The following is a 19691-nucleotide window of genomic DNA, read 5'->3' on the forward strand; positions in this document are numbered from 1 at the left end:
TTTGCGCTAGGGCACTCCGCTTTGCTCCGTCTGTGTTAAGTTAGCAATATTGTTCGCACTCCTCACTCTTATTAGCACTTCTCATTTCTATTAACGGTGACTAATTACTGTTTACAGTCTTATTCCCACGTTCTCAACATTTTTCGCACAACCTTTTCCTCACTTTCTCTCTCTCACGTCTTTTCCTTCTCACAATCCACTCCTTTCACATCCTAGTAATCTTGTACGAGTACTCCATGCCCGACACTTTTTGACACTCTCACATTCTATCCAGCTCACCTCCCTACCCTCTCACATACCAACCCTCTCACATACCAACCCTCTCACATTCAAACTCTCTCACATCCCAGCCCTCACACATACAAACCCTCTCACATTCAAACCCTCTCACACCCTACGCCTCTCACATTCCAGTTCCCTCACATCCCAACCCCTTCACATTCCAACCCTCCCACATGCCAACCTTCTCACATCCTGAGCCTTTCACATTCCAACCCCCTCATATAAGATTATTTAACTCACATCGCAGTCCTCTCACACTCCCTCCACCTCTCTCACATTCCAACCCTCTCACTCTCCATACCTCTTTAGCATCACAACCCTCTCTCCCCCTCCATCCCCACACTCCGTCCCTCCCTCATCCTAATCCCCTCACACTCCCTCCATACCCCCTACCTCTGCTGCCACATTCCCCACAAGAGGAACATGGGTTAGGAACATTGGTGTGGGATCTGCAGGTGACGCAGATATGACAGAGAATTCTGAAGTGAGAATGAGAGGCTGAGTGAGATCAGCTGTAAGGGCGAGTAAGAAGGTGTGGAAGTAAGATCTGGTGTGAGCGGAAGGCAGAGTGAGATGAGAGTACGAGTAGGTGTGTGTGTGTGTGTGTGTGTGTGTGTGTGTGTGTGTGTGTGTGTGTGTGTGTGTGTGTGTGTGTGTGTGTGTGTGTGTGTGTGTGTGTGTGTGTAACATTCATATACAGACAAAATCAAAGGCGTATGTGTAAGAGCAAGAAATAATCAACTAAGTGCGTAGGGTTGACGCTGTGAAGTGACAGTGGCATGGTTGAGGCCAATTCCGTGTCGGTTCGTACAAGTGCCGTATTCTCATCAGCATGGAAGGCTTCCCAGCACCTTTTCCTTTCTGATTTATTTTACCTATCACACCTTCTCTTGTATGTAATTTATATTATAACGACACAGATGGCATATATAGCATAAAAAAATGCATTAACGGAGCAGAGATAGGCATTAAGAAGTTGACGTGTTGGTAAGCCTTACGGCCCCTTACCACATCAATCCTCAACATCGTGAACCCTTTCATTATGGCGGCATCATTTTATCCTGCTCTTGTTATCCTCACACGAGTTTATTTAGGAGGAAGAGGGTAATGAAGCCTAACATTTGTACACTGATTTTCCCATGTTTCGACTCACCGCCGTCATCATCAGGAGTTTAAAATAACGGAGGTGAAAATTACTGCTTTGTTTAGAATTAATGCTGTAGCAGGGAATGCAACTGTTCTATTACCTTGTGTTTTACCATGTCATTTGAACTCTAATCGAAGTAATAATTTTAATTTCTGTTGTTTCAGGATTCTGTGATGACTTGATAGTAAGTCGAAACGTTTTGAAGAATAAATATGATTTTCTAAGCCCTGATTATCCCCTACCTCCTAAAATTACGACCCCTGAAAAACAAGACAGTACCATATTTTATTCAATTTCGAAAGCGTTCTTGTAGTGAAAGGGTCAATGAAGGCTATATCGAACCCCTCCAGTGCCAAATGTCTCCCTCAAGTTGCATAAAATCGTATGAAGCCAGCAGAACTACAGTAAAGAGTGCGTCACGGTATTTAATGGGTTAAGAATGAAACCAACCAAACATCATGGGTTTCACAGTGGTTATTTGGCAGTTGTTCCAACAATGTTCATGCACATAGGTTTGCGCGCCCACCATCCACGTGGCCATAGGTGAACAGGCAGGCCAAAACAGAGGAATGAGGGTGCGTGGTCAGCAGCTCAATTTTGGGACTAAGCTGAATTATCGCTGAGCCGAGCAAAGTCATCTTCCATAGGCTGGAATTAGGTACGAAATCTTTTATTCTCGGCCAAAAAAGTCGTGGCAGCTTAAGGATGGCTAGGCGTCCTGGGGTTGTCTTGAACCCAGAAAAATCGCCCAATATTAACCGAACTATAATTCAAAGTAGAAAATTCGCAGCTACAGGATGCATAAAAAGGGGGCGAACGTGGAAGCGGATCTTAGACAGGGAAAAAAGCATGGAGAATCCAGGGGAAAATAACAGAACCCGCAGGAAATACCAATAAAGAACAACGAAGATTAGAGGAATGCAAGAGCAGAGGAGAAGCGAGACAGGAAAAAAAAAAAAAAGTGAAAATACAGAACTCAAAGAATAATAAAGATAAACATGAAACCGCAAGGATGAGAAGAATGCAAGAGTGGAGAGGAGTAAAAAGCCCCGGTCAGGAAAAAGACTGCTAGGGAAGACATGAAGAGAAAGGAAGAGGAGAGGAGAGGAGAGGAGAGGAAAGAAAAAAGGTCCGGTCAGAAGAAGAGATTGCTAAGGAGTTAATTACAAGGCAAAGGATGATAAAAGGAGAGGGTGAGGAGGAAGAGGGATGGGACCGGTGGGCAGGAGGGAGGCAGATAACGAGAGGCAACCATGGCCAACAGGAACTGCACGGAGGAGGAGGAGGAGGAGGAGGAGGAGGAGGAGGAGGAGGAGGAGGAGGAAGAGGAGGAGGAGGGGGAGGAGGAACAATCGAGAGTAGGCAAGCATGAAGTGATTAGCGGCACAGGAACGCCATTTTGATTTTTTAATTCTTGCCGCCACCAGACGATTTCACTCAGCCTTGGGGGGACGTCCGGGATTACAGGGATTACCGAAAGGAACTGGGATGGTGGAAACTTACAAGTGTAGGGCAGGCATACATGGAATCGTCATCAGACTAGGAATCTATGAAGCGATCCTAGTATTCCCTTTTTCATATTCTATTCCTACCACCTCCATAAGATTTTATTGGGGCGAGTGAGTCACTGGAGCCTGAGTGTTAATGGATGAAACTTGTGAGGACGAACCATTTGTGTACGACTGGCATGCATGGAGTGCTTACCGGCCGAGGAACTGATGTCGACTCTAGTATTAACCATTTTCTGCCAAGGACTTTTTTACTTCGCTCGTGCTGCCCACGGATTTTACTCTGCTTGCGGGAGTTTATTCGAACTGGGGGGGCTACAGACAACCTTCTTTAACGCCTCACTACTAGGATGCTCTTCTAGGCTAAATAAAATCGTCTGGTAATTGCAAGAACCAAATATAAAAAACGTCCTCGGGCTGACAGGGGAGAAGAGAGAGAGAGAGAGAGAGAGAGAGAGAGAGAGAGAGAGAGAGAGAGAGAGAGAGAGAGAGAGAGAGAGATCGCCAAGATAAAAGAAAGACCCCTCAGTTTCTGAGAGTCACATGTGAAACCAGAGATGACACGGTTACAACGAGGGTTTCGTTTCTCTGCCTTGTACTGCTCTTGTAGCGCGGCATGCAGGCTAACCACAGCTACAGTACGTTTATTCTAACCTGACAAAGATCCCCAAGCCCTTTAAGTTTAGCTGATGTCCAAGTGTAATCGCACTGGAGGATCGATTTCATTAATAAGCGAAGGGATCCATTCCTACCTCGCAACTATTGGCTCATCGAATATCATGCAAATACGACTCAAGCTGTTAGTGTGGCTCGGTTTCATCAACTGAAAACAAACAGACTATAATACTCACAATTGTTGCAGGGATGACTGGCAGAAATTGTGGGCTTGCACACAGCTTGGCCCTATCAGCTTAAGTATGCGACCGGTAATCTGAAAAAAAAAAAGTAGAAAGAAATAAGAGGAGAGGTGGTAGAGGGAGAAATGATGCAGACATCTGGGGAGGGAAGCGAAGAAGAAAAGGAGAAATACTCCTGAGATGAAAAGGGATGAGAAAGATGAGGAGGATGAAAGAGATGATGAGGGGGAATGGAAGGAAAGAGGGAGACGAGAAGAATATGATAAAGACAGAGCAAATGATGGAAAGGGAGGACAGAGAAAGAAAGAAGATCACAACAGACGGAGAAAGATGTGGAAAGGGAGGAGGAAGAGAGGATAGAAGTAGAGATGGAGTATGGGTGCAAGGCAAACTGGGAAGCAGATGGAAAGTCGGAGCAGGAGTGAAAAGGAAGAAGGGAAGGAGGCGACGGATTAGATGGAGTACAAGGTGGAAAGAGATGAAAAAGAGAAGGAATGTCAGGTAAAGTAAGATACGGGAAGGAAGGAAAAAAGAAGAATACATGAGGAGAAATAAGTGGAGGAGGAAGAACACGACGGCTGGAGCAGGAGGTGGAAAGGGAGGATGGAAAGGAGAGGATGGTATAAACTGAGCAAAAGGTGGAAATAAAGATGAAAGAAGAGAAGGAAAAAGATGGAATGGGGTGGAAAGGCGGGGAGGGGGGAGGAGAGGAGGGGAATTAAACAGATGCAGCAAAAGGTGGAAATGGAGAATACGAAGAGATAAACAGGAGAAACTGGTGAGTCTAGTTTAGGATCGCGCAGATGAGAATGCAAGTGAAATTAAAGAAAAGCATAAATCGAGAGGAAACAAGGACGTGTCAGATATCTTCAATGTTATTCCTGCTGCTGCCAGACGATATAAATCAACCAACGACAAAGGGGAGGAATCAATGAAGGTTATATTTAACTCCTCTATATCGAAAAGTCTCTCCATATGAGTAAAAATCATCTGGTGATAGAAATTACAGAATAGCCATTACGTCAGCAGAGTGAAAGGGTTAAGAACATGTACCAAATCTGTTAAGAACACGTACTAGACCCTGTCAGCTGTCATCGTTTAATTTCTGTGGGCCGCATACTAGGTGACCAACTCTACCTGTTCTTTATATCTTTTTAATATCGACAAAGGTTGATCCAGTAACATACAAGAGGTTACTGAGGTGTAATGTGCAGAATAAATCGCTAAGGAAGAGGTGTTACGGAATCTCCAGAGCCACTCAGAATACGACCCTTCCTGAGAATGGTGGAATTTCGCCCATATTCTCTTGAGGTCAAAAAAATTCCTTGCAACCTCCTCTTTTGCGATTTAATTTTTTCTGTTATCCGGCGTCTGTTCTATATCGACATCGTTTGCAAAGACAGTATAAAAACAAGAGATTTAACATGCCATATTACTGTATATACGGCCCCCTGATATCTACAATAACCCAGTGCAGTTTTCATCTATCTCCCCAATCATCATCATTTTCTCCTCCTTACCTTCCTCACCACCATCACCACTACCACCACCATCATCACAAACGGCCTTCCCAGGGCCAGTGCTTCCCACCTGCATCATCATTCACACCACAACCATCCACCACCACTACCATCATTACCACCACCACCACCATTATCATCACCAGCCTAATAACAATCCGCGTACCCAACCCATCACCATTCACACCACGACTTCTGCAACTACCACCACCACCATCATTACCACCACCACCACCATCATTACCACCACCACCATCATCATCAACACCCTAACAACCCTACGCGTTCCCAGTGCCAATGGTTTCTGTGGGGCATCGCCATTCCCTCCACGCCCCCAGCTCAGCGGCGGTTTGCATTTTACAGTACACGCCCATTAGTTGTTTGCAAGTGTGAAGGGGCTGCGGGTACAGCATACACATGTACTCCATGTCACTTTTACTTAATTAACAACGATAGATAGTATATTCAAAGAGATGTTGCTTCCTCTGAGTCATCATTTACAAGTTCCCTTCAGATAGCTTATACCTTCAAGTTAACGTTCATCGTCCAAGATATACTGATGCAATATATGAATCACTCAGATTAATTGAAAAATGAGCAGTTTAAGTTAATAAATGTGAGTGAGTTTGATGTGGGCACAAAGTCTGAATTCAAAAGACGACACTACTGAGAGGGTGCGGTGCTACAGTACAAACGGGGGAAGTGGTGGCGTAGTAGACCCGCAAGTGGGCTGGGGACAGTGGAATGGAAAATCCCACCTAGGCTGTTGCAGGAAACAGTTTCAGGAATTGAATGTCTATAACAAGCGCTTTACCGATACTCTGTAAGGCTTCTCCAATGTCATAAAAACATCTCCACTGTTACCATCACACCAGATATGAATGCTATGCCCGTACCACACACTCTCACACTGAAGATGCTGAGTATCAGTGGTCAAGTGACGGCCCGGGCACAGACTCCTGGATGTTGTATGTGGAAAGTGGACCCTGGATCCTGAATTAAAGGTCCATGTTGGATGTTACGGCATATTAGATAGAGACAATCATAAAAGTTTAATATATGCACCTCATGACCAGAGACTATAATTAATTATGCACTCCTAGTTTATTATGAAACCGCACACACACACACACACACACACACACACACACACACACACACACACACACACACACACACACACACACACACACACACACACACACACACACGGAAGTCAATTGCCGCCCCTTGCACTGCTTAATCTCCGCTGGCAAGCACATTTTTACTTACCCGGAGATCCACCTGCAAAATTTTCTTCTCTCCCACAACCCACCACAGCCCCCACTCCCAACGTCCAACAATCTCTCTCTCTCTCTCTCTCTCTCTCTCTCCAACACAGCTTCCACACGCATTTCACACCCTACACTGCAGAAGCCTTTCACACCTGAAGCTATGTTGTGTGAAGCAGGGTTGGGGTCGGGTCACTCCTTCATTAACAGACAGTGGTGTTCTCTGGTCTTGCGGATCATGTTGCCCTTTATATTCCGTAAAACACGATTTGTATGTTCTTGGTTGAGCTGCCCGTCAACGTCAATCGTGTGCAAACCGGCCATTACAGTATATACAAGTACATGGTCTGATTTGTGTTCAGTACCGAGGCCTCTCTTCTCGCGGACATAAGAGCTGAATATATTACTGAATTTGAAAGCGTTTGAGTATGAATTAAACCTCTGAATTACAAATGTCTCTCGCAGTATGAATTAAACCTCTGAATTTCAAGTGTCTCTCCCAGTATGAATTGAAACTGAATTAGAAGTGTCTCTCCCATGCTACAAAATATCGTTCAGCTTTTACTGGAAACTATATATGCAGAGATTTCGGGTTAATATATTTATTATGCATACGTATTAATGATAATTAGTTCTACTGTCTATCCACTTCTTTGTTACTCATTTTTTCGTCTCGTTCTCCACCAATCTCTCTTCCTGGCCCTTTACTCTCTAACTTCCCTTATTTCTCTCTTTTCCTCCACTTCGCTCTTTTTTTTTCTCTCTCTCTCTCTTCCCAACCATCTACATCACCTCTCAAACCTTCCTCTCCGCCACTCTTTCCTTTCTTTCCTCTTTCCTTCCTTCCTTGTTTCATTTCTCTCTCTTTCCTCCCTCATCCTCTGCCTATCTGGCACTCTTCCTCACCCTACTATCCGCTCTCCCCATTCTACTCTCCCTCATGCAGTTCTTCCTCCCCCCTCACACACTCCCCTTTACCTCCCTCTTCTTTTCTCCCCCATCCCAATCCCTCTCCCTCTTCCTCTTCCCACTCCTCATCTCTCTTCCAACACCTTCCTCCCTCCCCCTCCCTTCCTTCCCACCCCCATTCCTCAGTCTCCCTTACTTCTTCCCTTCCCCTTCCCACCCCTCATCATTCCTTCTACACATCTCCCTCTCGCTCTCCCATCCTCCCCATCACCATCCACCAGTCTCCTCCCTCTTACTTCCCCCTGCCCCACCCTCACCTACACCCTGCCCCCTACCCTCCGCCACGGCTGCTACTAACAGCGTTTAATGGTACTAATAAGGTGGTGACTTGTTAATACCTCGCCCTCTTTAACAACGGCTCGCTGACATTGCTCTCTCTCTCTCTCTCTCTCTCTCTCTCTCTCTGCGCCTCCACCTGTTACTTGCCTCTCATATTAACCCTTTGGCTACGAGATGTCCTTTCCTGGCCGAAAAAGATGGCATGAAGGCAGTCAGAATAAGCTAGAAAAATCGACGAGGTGAAAGAGGCAGTGGAAGTTATTTGTATTCCCTCAATCATTTGTTTTTTTATTGAATAAGATCACCTGGAGGTAGCAAAGAGAGAGAGAGAGAGAGAGAGAGAGAGAGAGAGAGAGAGAGAGAGACAGGCAGACAGACAGACAGAATCATGCTGGCAGTGAGGTGAATAAAACAGGAAGTGGTGGAGTCATGTTAATGTACAAGCCACCACCTTCCCCGTGACAAACTGTTTAAGGCTACTCTGAAAAACGCCACTTGTTTGTGCTCCTTGCCACAGCACCGACCTCAAGAAAAACAGAACCAAAGTTCCAAAATAAGGAAATATTTAACACTTACTCTGCGGTGAAGTTTGTTTTATTTCCTACTCAATTTCATTTGTGCTCCTGCCAGACAGTATCACTCACTGCGGAATAAATGGGATAATAAAGGCTTCATCTAACCCTTCCAATTCCAAAAATCTTTCCGACATTGACTTAAACACGTTGTCGATATCGTGTAGAAACTAACAACATAGCGTTATAATTTGTTTAACTTAACTTGGTCAAGATTTTCGTTCTTCTGCAGCTGATTTCACGTATTTCAACGATATAAGACCATAACTCTAAATCCTTTCCATAACGCCACTTTGTCACTCGCGCTATGTTCTTAAGTTGAAACCTTGCTACAGCTCAGCATCCCTCAAGGACAGACGTCAACTCTAGGCCAGGCTTAAGTGAAAGGGGTAAAGCAACATCAGCAACATTTAATGAAGCATCATCACTCCCTACCCACAGCACTCCCGGCTCCCATCTCCCTTCTAATACACCCCCTTCCCTCCAACTTCTCCTCCATACATTCCCTGCTGCCCCCTTTCTCATGCACCCCCTGATCCCAGTTCCCTTTCTCATACATCCCGGTCCACCCCTACTTCCTCCCTTGCTGATATCCCTCTACTCTGCTTTCCGCTGTAATTTTCCACGTTTACCCACCGTTCCTTCCTGTGCTTCGTCATACCCTGCCATCCCTGCCTGTCACCCTTGCCTTCCTACATTGTCTGTCCTTAGTGTCATCATATCAACCCTCTTCCTTTCCTACTTGTCTGTCCGCTTGCCTGATTTTCCTGTCACCCTACCATTATTGCCTATCATCCCAGCCTTCCTGCCTACTACCCTACCCTGCCTACCTTCCTGCCTGTCCTGTCACCCTGCCATCCTCTCCTCCCAGCTTTCCTGCCTCCCTCCCTCCCCTGCCTTCCTGCCTGCCTTTCCTGTCACCCTACCATTCTTGCCTCTCCACCCTGTCTTCCTGTCTACCTCCCTACCCTGCCTGCCTCCCCCTGTGCCTACCACCACTCGCCTGGCCACCCTCGGTCCAGTTTCAGCTCATAAACAGAGGCGTCGACCTCACCGCCATTTTTTCTGACCTAACCCGGATGTCGGCCGAGCTGCACAAGTGACCCGGATATAAGACTGGGTTCTGTCTGGGTCCTGAAAGGATTTGGGTCCTGTATATGGGGCTGTATTCTGTCTGTGGGGCTGCGTTTTGTCTGTATTTGGGCTGTGTCTGTGGGGCTGGGTTCTGTCTGGATTTGGGCTGTGCCTGTAGGTGCGGGTTCTACCTGCATTTGGGCTATGTCTGTGGGGGTGGGATCTGTCTGGGTTCTGTCTGGATGTTTGGGTGGACTCTGCTATATGGGCCTGGTTTCTCTTCAAGGTGCCGGGCTGGGATGTGTGTGTGGGACTGAATTCTGCCTGTGACCCGAGTGTGGGGCTGGGTTCTGTCTGTGACCTAAGTGTGGAATTAGGTTCTGCTGGTGACCCGCCTGTGTGGCTGGGTTCTGTCTGTGTGAGTTGGGTTCTATGACCTGGGTATAAAATTAGACTGTTTGTGAGCCGGGTGTGGGGTTGGGTTCTGTTTGTGGGCCTGGTGTGGGGCTGGTCAGTGATGTGACAGACGCACGGATAATGATATGACAACTGAAAAGAAATCGATTAACCCTCTGGAGATCGCGTCGTCTCTCGTACTTACTTCCAGCTAATGTCAGAAGATTTTATTCAGCTTAGTGAGTCAAAGGAGCCTATGCGTTTATGGTCTGCAATATTTTTTACCATGGCAATCTAATGTGGACGGAGCTTACGCTTGAAGCTCTCTATCTATCTGACATTCTGTTTGTCTATCGGATGACAGTAAATTAATAAGATGATCGTAGTCGAATTTTGTGCTGACGCTGTTACTCTAGGATAAGACTAGTTAACAGCGGTGAAAATACGTTAAAGGAAATGGAGGTACTCGTACTTGTAACACTCCCAGGCTCCCGTGACTTACTCTCAGGTGAATATAATCGCCTTTGGTTGGCTGGAATACAGTGCTAAAGTTGTTCCGCCAAGAAAGGGTTCATGGTGACAAAAGTATCTAAGGCTTCCATGACTCGCTCTCTGATGACTAAAATAATCTTGAGTTAGCTGGAATTGAATACTAGGACTTTCGTCAATGGGAAGGTTAATAAAGAGGAGGTGATGTTCTACAAAGGGCCACATTCTCGTGACCCGTACCAGTTTATTTCTCCTTAAGGCACGTCAATATGCTTTTGTTATGCTGTTTATGCAGTCTACTGTATGTTGGTGCTAAAGATGTAAAGGCAAAATATCCAGAATGCAGCATAAATTACTGAAATCTTTATTATCACGATACCGTTGACCTCCATGAATATCATTATGTATGCAGAGTCCGTCGAAAACTCAAGATGAAATGTCATTCTCAGTTTTCCATAACTTACTTTTTAAACTATAGAACGTTTACGTAAAACTGGTGAAAAATAGGTTTTCTGGTTTTCAACGACTCTTGTATAACCAGTAAGTTTACGAAATTGTCTTCAAGAATATGTTTCCCTTGGCTGTAGTAAACTGTCTTTAAAAGCCGCCTTCTTTTTTTTTTTTCCGTTTTGCGTTTACCTTTACAGTTAATTATGGAAAAACTGCCCATAAAAGTTCCACTGATACCTATCAAGATGATCTGCCAGCCTCTCCCCCCCCCCCCTCTCCGTGTAAAGTATATAGGCCTATAAGTTGTGTGGACAAAGTAGAAATATTTTTGAAAACATCCTTGACTGGCGGCAATTAACTTCCACGACTTCTCCATGATTTTCAATGACTCTGGGGATCCTGTCCGGCCCTACCATGATACACAAAAACGTAACAAGTTCCTCATTTACTTGTCATTACCAGTTAATTTATAAAAAAACAAAATCACCCTTAATTATTGTTTTCAGTAAGGCTTGGCTCGAGTGAAATTTATTAACAGGCTACGGGTAGGCATTTTGTTTCTAAGTGGCGTGCTAGATTAACCATTACGGTTTAGGGTACCCTACTATTAAAACCAAGAGGCCAGTTTGATCCCTTCAGCCCCAGCACGTCGCTCTTTGTATATTCTTGTTATTTCCTTACGATTTTAGTTAACTTAGAATACACCTTTCCAACTGGAGGGGTGGGATACAGCTTTCAATAATCCCTTGACTACCAGTGAAGCCTTCTAAGCTGATTTAAAATCGTCTGATAAAAAAAAAACTACCGATCTGAAGGAGGTAGTAACTTCTCGGTACTTAGGAGATAATAAACCTGACTGATAATTATGTGTGGGTGAAACTTAAACAGTGATGCAAGAAGTTAATGCTGTTGTTTACCCCTGCACACCACCACCTGCCTCTGGCACAGGTGATTCTGGGGACGGGAACGCGGGAGGGGGACTTTGTGTTTCCCATCCCCCCACCCCCACTTCCCCTGCTGCTGCTGCTGCTCTTTCTCGGTTGCTTTGCTGAGTGCTGACCAAGACCCTGATGTGCTACTTGTAACCCGGATATGTAGTCTTGGGTCTTCTTGCACGGATTTAATTTGGTTGGGTACATAAGGGAACCCGACTACGATGTTTGTGACCCAAATATTGATCTGGGTATTGACTGGAACCCCCCAGTGGTGCTGATTGGAACCCTCTATTGGTGCTGACTGGAAGACTCTAGTGGTGCTGACTGGAACTCTCTACTGGTGCTGACTTGAAGACTCTAGTGGTGCTGACTCCTACTGGTACAGTCTGAAACCCTCTACTAGTGCTGACTGGAATCCACTATTGGTGCTGACTGGAATCCTCTAGTGGTGCTGACTGGAACCTTCTAATGGTGCTGACTGGAACCTTCTAGTGGTGCTGATTTTGCATACTTTACCCCTTCCCTACGACGCCGTATTCCTAACTTTACTCGGGTTACCTTCAGATCATTTTGTTTAGCTCAGGGGAGACTACTTAAACAGGACGAATTAAATGCAGCCTGCATTAACACATTCACCCCAAGGACGCAGTTCTTAATTATTTATTTATTGTGCTGTGTCCTGCCTATTGTGTTCGGCTCTAGAGACCTTTGGAACTGGAGGGGTTAAACAGCCTTCACTCATCAGCTCGGTGCCGATACGAGAAATCTTTCAGAAGTTCAATGAAATTTTCTGAGGCAGCAAGAGTATACTGTGTGTGACCAGAATATTTACCTTTCGGTCCCATGATATATTTAGGAAAATTATTCATGCTTCTACCTGCCAGTTTCATTCGGTATAGGGACACACTTCTAGTAGTGAAGGAATTAGTAAAGGTTATTTCTGACTCCTCCAGTTCGAAACGTCTCTCAAAACCCAAATAAAATGGTCTGGAGGTAGGCAAGAACTAAACATGAAATCATCGTAGTGAAGGTGGTATTGACGCCGGCCGCTGGGTTTGCTGGATGCTGAGTGACACCCGTCTATGTTCACTGTGACCCGGATATACCTGTGCTGGATAGTCTGGGTGCTGACTAAAACACGGATGTGATATTGGGCTTGCTAGGTGCTGAGTGTGACCCAGATAGTGGTGCCGTGTGCTGTTTGTGACCCAGACGAGGTGTAACAGTGCTGGGCTCACCGGGTGCTGACTGGAACCCTGTAATGTTTCTGGGCGCTATTTGTGACCTGGATATAAGGTTGCTGGGTTCGTCAGGTGCTGACTGGAACCCGGGGTATGCTGCCAGTGACCAGGATATATCTGAGTTCGTGGGGTGCTGAGTGGAACCCGGATGTGCGAGGCTGATGCTGCTGACTTGCTCTTTGTGTCGACCCATTAAAAAACTAGGCTACAACTTGAATTGATTTTCTATCCTGTTCTTTCACCAGTTCAATGCTTTCGTTATCTCACTCTCGATTTTTATTTTCGTTTTCTCTTCACTTGCTCTTGTTCATTTACCAGTTTATATTTTACCATGGTAAATGTAGGCCTGTTGTTTACATCTCTGCCCATCTTAAAAACTGTACCCATGTCTACCAACTTATTGACTGTGTGTGTGTGTGTGTGTGTGTGTGTGTGTGTGTGTGTGTGTGTGTGTGTGTGTGTGTGTGTGTGTGTGTGTGTGTGTGTGTAGATCAATCCGTCGTTTGTATATTTTGATCTCAGGGAGGGCAAACGCGCATTTCCACCCAGATATCCACCACTTTTTCGTTTTAATTTGTGCTTGTAGTTTGTCTCCCAGTTTAGTTGGTGCCTGAGGGATGGAGCGTGAGGAGGTGCGAGTTACGAGGGGGAGAGCGGGTAGTGGTGGAGTGTCAGGGACTGTGTTTAGATGCGGCCACTGAACACCACACTTAAATACTGTACATGATACACCTGTGTGTGTGTGTGATTTATATAGATAGATAGATAGACAGATAGATATAGATAGATAGATATAAGAATCTTCATACAAAGTAAAGTCACTGCTACCAGGATTTTTTTTTTTTTTTAGCCAGAAATGTAAAACCTGTCAAACCAAAAAAAAAAAAAAAAAAAAAAAATCAGGGCTGGATTTACGAAAGACAATCTGTTCAGTTGCCCTGGGTCCTCCACCGCAGGGAGTCTCCACCATCCACATGTGAATTAGTCTGTCACTAAATGCTGTAATATGATCAACACTATAATGAATAAGGCTAGCCTTAGGGGGGCACGAGAAATTATTTACTGATTTCAGTTTGCAGTCAGAGGCCACCTTTAACATTATCACAATATCTTACTTTCAAAGGCTTGGTTGGCCTAAGCTACAGTGGCGTGTTCTGCAAACTTTGGTTTATATACAAGGCTACAATGTCACCTTTACTCCATACTAAACACATATTGCCATACGGTCTACTGACGATCATAGAAACTATATCTTATATTTTGTATAGAGAGGGAATAACAACCTTTCCACAATTTGGAGGGGAAAAAATAACACTAAGAGATAATACGTGCTTTCAGATTTATGGCATTCAATAAATCAACGACAGTGATGGCAGGGGCGTCCACCAAGGTCCTGCCTGGGGCCTAAACGATTTTAACCGGCTCGCCCAGAGAAATTCTCTAATATTTTATTCTTGCAACCATCAGACTATTTCATACTGTTTGGGGAGACTTATTCCACCCGGGAGTGTTAGACAGAGTCTTGACTAATCCCTACGCTGATAAAACTCCTCCTAAGCTGGTTCAAATCATCTTGTGGTAGCCTGGTGAAGAAAGACATCATCGTAGTGAAAGAGTTTATGCCGGTCCTGGATGAGAATGTCCGTACTGTGTGGCGGGGTTGTAGGCACACGTTAAAGGTAACTCTAGATTAGTGCAGCGAGTCCATAAACTAGCATCTGAACCGAATTATTTCCACCAAAAGGACCCATGTGTTATTCCTTTAGAACCTTCAGGGCCACAACTAAAAGATACGCGGCTAGAGCAAAAGTTGGCACAATCTTCGGGCAAAGTCTTATATTATCTTCTATACTGTACAGCCTACTACATACCAATGCTGTTTCCCCTCTAACGGGGGGTAGCCAAGACAGGACGACACACTCACCAAAATACTCATCCACACACACACACACACACACACACACACACACACACACACACACACACACACACACACGTATCTTCTACGCCAGAAACAAAACTCAATCCACCATAAAGCTTTGCTCATTTCTGTATCTATCTGTGTACTATTCTTTATGGCTTTAGAGTATTCGTAACGTTACACTTCTTTTATTACCGAGTGCTTTCGCGTATCAATATCCTCTTGTGTAATTAACGAAAACCACGTCGATATTCAAACGATACAAATTACACGTAAGAAAATGTTTAGACGTAATATGAAAAAAAAAAAAAAAAGCTTCAGCGAAAGTGCTCTGATGCATCTTACGCCACGCAGAATAGGGACCTGTATACAACCACTATGTACTACGTTATGCGATGGGTGGCCCGTGATTGTGAGCTGTGACTGATTGGCACCAAAATCGAATCACTGTTTCCCAAACCCACCCAAAATATATGAGCCAATTTTGATTCCACAGCAAGGCATTCATGAGATATTTTACTATGATAAATACGTACACAAATAATTACACGGGAACGAAATCAGTGACAATAATTATGCACTTGGGGTCACTGACAACCACCACAACACTTGCAAAATAAAGATCAACAAAAAACTACCCACAATATAAAACAGAACCAACAACAATAAATAAATCAATAAATACGAAAAAAACAGGGATCAGGCTAATACTACGCTAAAACCAGGCTGTCCTCTACCGGTATATAACCTGATCCTTTATACAAACTAGCAAGGTAAGGAGCACGTATGAAAGAGAGAGAGAGAGAGAGAGAGAGAGAGAGAGACAGAGACAGACAGACAGACAGACAGAGTGAGGAGTAAGGAAATATACAGTAAAGGATTAAGCTATAAAGACAGACAGCTGCTGGTGTGGGAGGGGTACATGCTAAACAGGGTGTCACTTCTGATGTCTTTACCCTGCGACTTAAGCCACAAGGGTTCACTAACCACCACGACTTGTGCACACCTTGAGCTAGGTTAGGTAGGCACACCGAGCCACCTCACAGCACAAAACAGAGAGAGGTAGACTGGTAGACGGGTTTATGCAGGTATATTACACACACACACACACACACACACACACACACACACACACAAAGATAACGCCAGCTTTAAATTCCCCAGCACTGGTGTTAAGACGTCAAATATCCTACCAGACAACACTGCTTATGAAACTAATTAACCACTATGAGGGCAAAAAAGAACTGGATGACACAGCTAGATATGAAGATTAACTGATATATAGGTAGGCTGACAGACAGACAGATAGAAACTAATGTATCAAAAATCTGTAAAGATTTTCCAATTACTGGGTCAGGTCTATAAGCAGGAGAAGCACACATTGAGCTAGGTCATGTCTGCCCAGTGAACCACCACCTCCCCGTCCACCACCAGGACTCCTCCACACTACATCACCGTTAATGGCCACGACAGGTACTCAGTCCACCCGGCCAAGCACCTTGTTTGTGATCAGGGCCATTTTACACACACACACACACACACACACACACACACACACACACACACACACACACACACACACACACACACACACAACTACTTATTACAGTACTTACACGTGATTCTTCATCTGCCCTCACCCCCACCCCGTGTGTGTATGAGGAGAACTCTCTCTCTCTCTCTCTCTCTCTCTCTCTCTCTCTCTCTCCTGGAGAGAGAGAGAGAGAGCGAGAGATGGGAGGGAGGGCATAAAAAGCTGAAAAAAGCATACAAGACAAGTGAAAGATAATATACAGAAGAAGGGAGGATGAAATGGAAGACAGGTAAGGCGGAAAGAGCAACAGGAAGGCGGAGGAAAAGGAAACTATGAAAGGGAGGGAGGGAGGGCGTGAGAAAGAGAAGGAAACGGTGAGAGGGAGTGAGGGAGGGGAGGGCGGGCGAGAGGGTGCAGGAAAATTTCAAGGCTCCTCCCGATACCCTGACCTGCACCACAGCGCCAGGACTTGCGCTCCTGCTCCTGTTGGTGCCACATTCACAAACTTTCGTGAGCCTGAGCTGTGGGGAAGTGCTTGTTTACTCTCTTACCTTCACTTCAATAGCTACCACACGACTCTTGATGAAACTGGAGCAAAAATTTAAGGTGAACAATACGGAGGACCAGAATGATGAATGGTAACATCAGATTTGAAGGGGATTTTGTGCCTCTGAAAAACAGTTAAGATCCCTGGTACATACGACGCCGTAGTATTTAAGGCCAGTCTCATAAACTTTTTACGAGGACGTGTAAGGCTGGTTCCTATTTTGCCATCCCTCAAGTGCTTAGACAGGGGTCGTGCTTGCTTGCTGGCTGATTCAGTGGAGGATAGGACTTTAACTACCTGCATGTTTAAAATGCCGACAAGGACGTAACGGGCCACACCTCCAGCCTCACTGCCTCCTTGTTTCCTTGTGCTTTCTTTTGTGTCTCCAGTCCCCCCCCCCCTCTTTTTTTTATTTACCTGTACCCTGCCTACACAATGATGCAATGGTGTTCTCTCTCTCTCTCTCTCTCTCTCTCTCCCTGTTTGAGGTTTCCTGCATGTCTGAATCAGTCCCCCACCTGCATTGTTCCCCGTTTCCGCCAGTACTCAGCTTCCGTGCTCTCTGAAATACTCACACAGGTACTGAAGTTACGTAATATACCATTCACCACAAATCCCATATCCCCTATCTCTCCTTTCATTTCGCTTTTTGTTTGTCCTGTCCCCCCCCCCTTCTCTCTCTCTCTCTCTCTCTCTCTCTCTCTCTCTCTCTCTCATCCAACTCCCTCACTGCTGCTGCTACTGCTGTATCGGTCCGAGGGGGAGTTGGCTTCTAAGACTCCACAGAGGGTCAACCAAGAAGTGTTTACATTTTGCCTCCAACGTATCTTCATATTAATTAATCCACACATGATTTTATATATCCCAGGAAATGTCTCCAGACCTACAAGGGTGAATGAAGTCTATATTGAACTCCTTCTGTTGAAAAAAATCTCTCAATTAAAAAAAAAAAAAAAAAAAAAGCGTCTAATTGTGAAAGGACTGATGAATGCCATTTTACTGTGAACCCTTCCAGCTGGAGGTACGTCTCTCCTCGGCTGAATAAAATCGCCTGAATGTAGCAAGAATTACAAAAAAAAAAAATCTGGTTGTTGCAAAGGGTTAAACATGTTCCAACAGTCTCCAGAGGTAAGATGAATAAATTATGAACCTCGTCTGACTGCAAGGACATCACATTTTTCACTGTGCTCTTGCTACCTTCACACGATTACATTCAGTTTTCAAAATAGGAAGTTAGATGAAGTCCTCGTTTACCCATTGATTACTAGGGTCTCTTCAAGCCAAATAAAATCGTCTGACGGCAGGTACGTTAAATAAAAAATCATCTGGCTGTTAACAGGGGTTCACAGTGCGCCTGGCCCCCTGTCGCGTTACTGCTTGCCAAATTTGACAAAGGCGAGTGCTTGCAGGGTCGACGAGATTTTAAGAGTCAGCTAGGCCTGACAACATTCAACTTGTCCCCCCTTCCCCCTTGTTCCCTTTCCTCCTCTCTCCCCCTTCCTGCCTCCTCCCTCTTTCATCCCCGGTCCTTCTTCCTGCTATTCCTGGGAGGGTCACTGGTTGGGGTAGGTTAAGGTAGTGTGCCTCGAGTGAGCATTTTCTCATGAGGTGTTTCCTTTAATACCCTAGCTGGAGCCTAGGCCTTGCATTGGTTTCATCCCCAGGAGGTGAATGGAGGATTTTTCCATCATGTAATGCCATTATGGGAAGTAGACTAATATAATACCCATAATTATGCTGAACTACGGCAACCCAGCCTCGGGGCCCTGCACTGGCAAGGGATAATATGAAATTGTTACTTTTACTCATTCCTTGTGAGGATGTCCTTCTTACTTTATTCTTGCTACTGCCACACGATTATATTCAATCCAAGTGAAGAGGTTAATGAGTGTTATAAGTCCTCCAGTTCGAAGATTCTCCCCCTCACCTGGATAAAAGCATCTGGCGATAGCAATAGGAAATTTAGATGGCGTGCTCGGGATGAAGGAGTTAAGGACGGTCTTTCAGCTTTTTAACCTTTCAGCTGTTTAACTTCTAAGCTGTTTCACCTCTTAGCTGTTTCAACTGTTAGCTGTTTCACCATTCAGCTGTATCACCACTCTCCTCTTTCACCTCTTAGCTGTTTCACCACTCAGCTGTTTCACCTCATAGCTGTTTCACCTCACAGCTGTTTCATCTCTCAGCTATTTCACCACTCAGCTGTTTAACCAGTCAGCTGTTTCACCACTCAGCTGTTGCACCTCTCAAATGTGTGTTGCACCTCTCAATTGTGTTGCCTGCGCGTGGTGTTCGGGTCTTTCCTCCTGCTGCCTCGTCATCTCCTTGGCTTCATTAGCCTGGTTGTGGTGGGTGACAGCTAGGCCGGCAGTTTTTATCTCATCTTGTTTTTCAGACTGGCTCGACGTTTCTTCCTTCTCCCACTCAAGGTCTTTATCCTGTTTCTTATGCCAACAACTTCGTTTGTTTTTACAGTACCAAGGCTGTTTTCTTAATTTCTCTCTCTCTCTCTCTCTCTCTCTCTCTCTCTCTCTCTCTCTCTCTCTCTCATTTTCTTCTCTAATTTGTTTCTGTCTGTTCTTATAATACCTATGTTTTCTTTTTTTGTATTTTTCTTTTTTTCCCGCTACTTGCAACTTAAGTATTCCAATAATTTCAGTGTGAGGTGGAATCGTGGTTCAGGAAGCCTGAATGTGTGGTTG

The sequence above is a fragment of the Coenobita brevimanus genome, chromosome 92, assembly GCF_032717465.1.
Source record: "Coenobita brevimanus isolate Jiangsu-jjx chromosome 92, ASM3271746v2, whole genome shotgun sequence".
Lineage (NCBI taxonomy): Eukaryota > Metazoa > Arthropoda > Malacostraca > Decapoda > Coenobitidae > Coenobita > Coenobita brevimanus.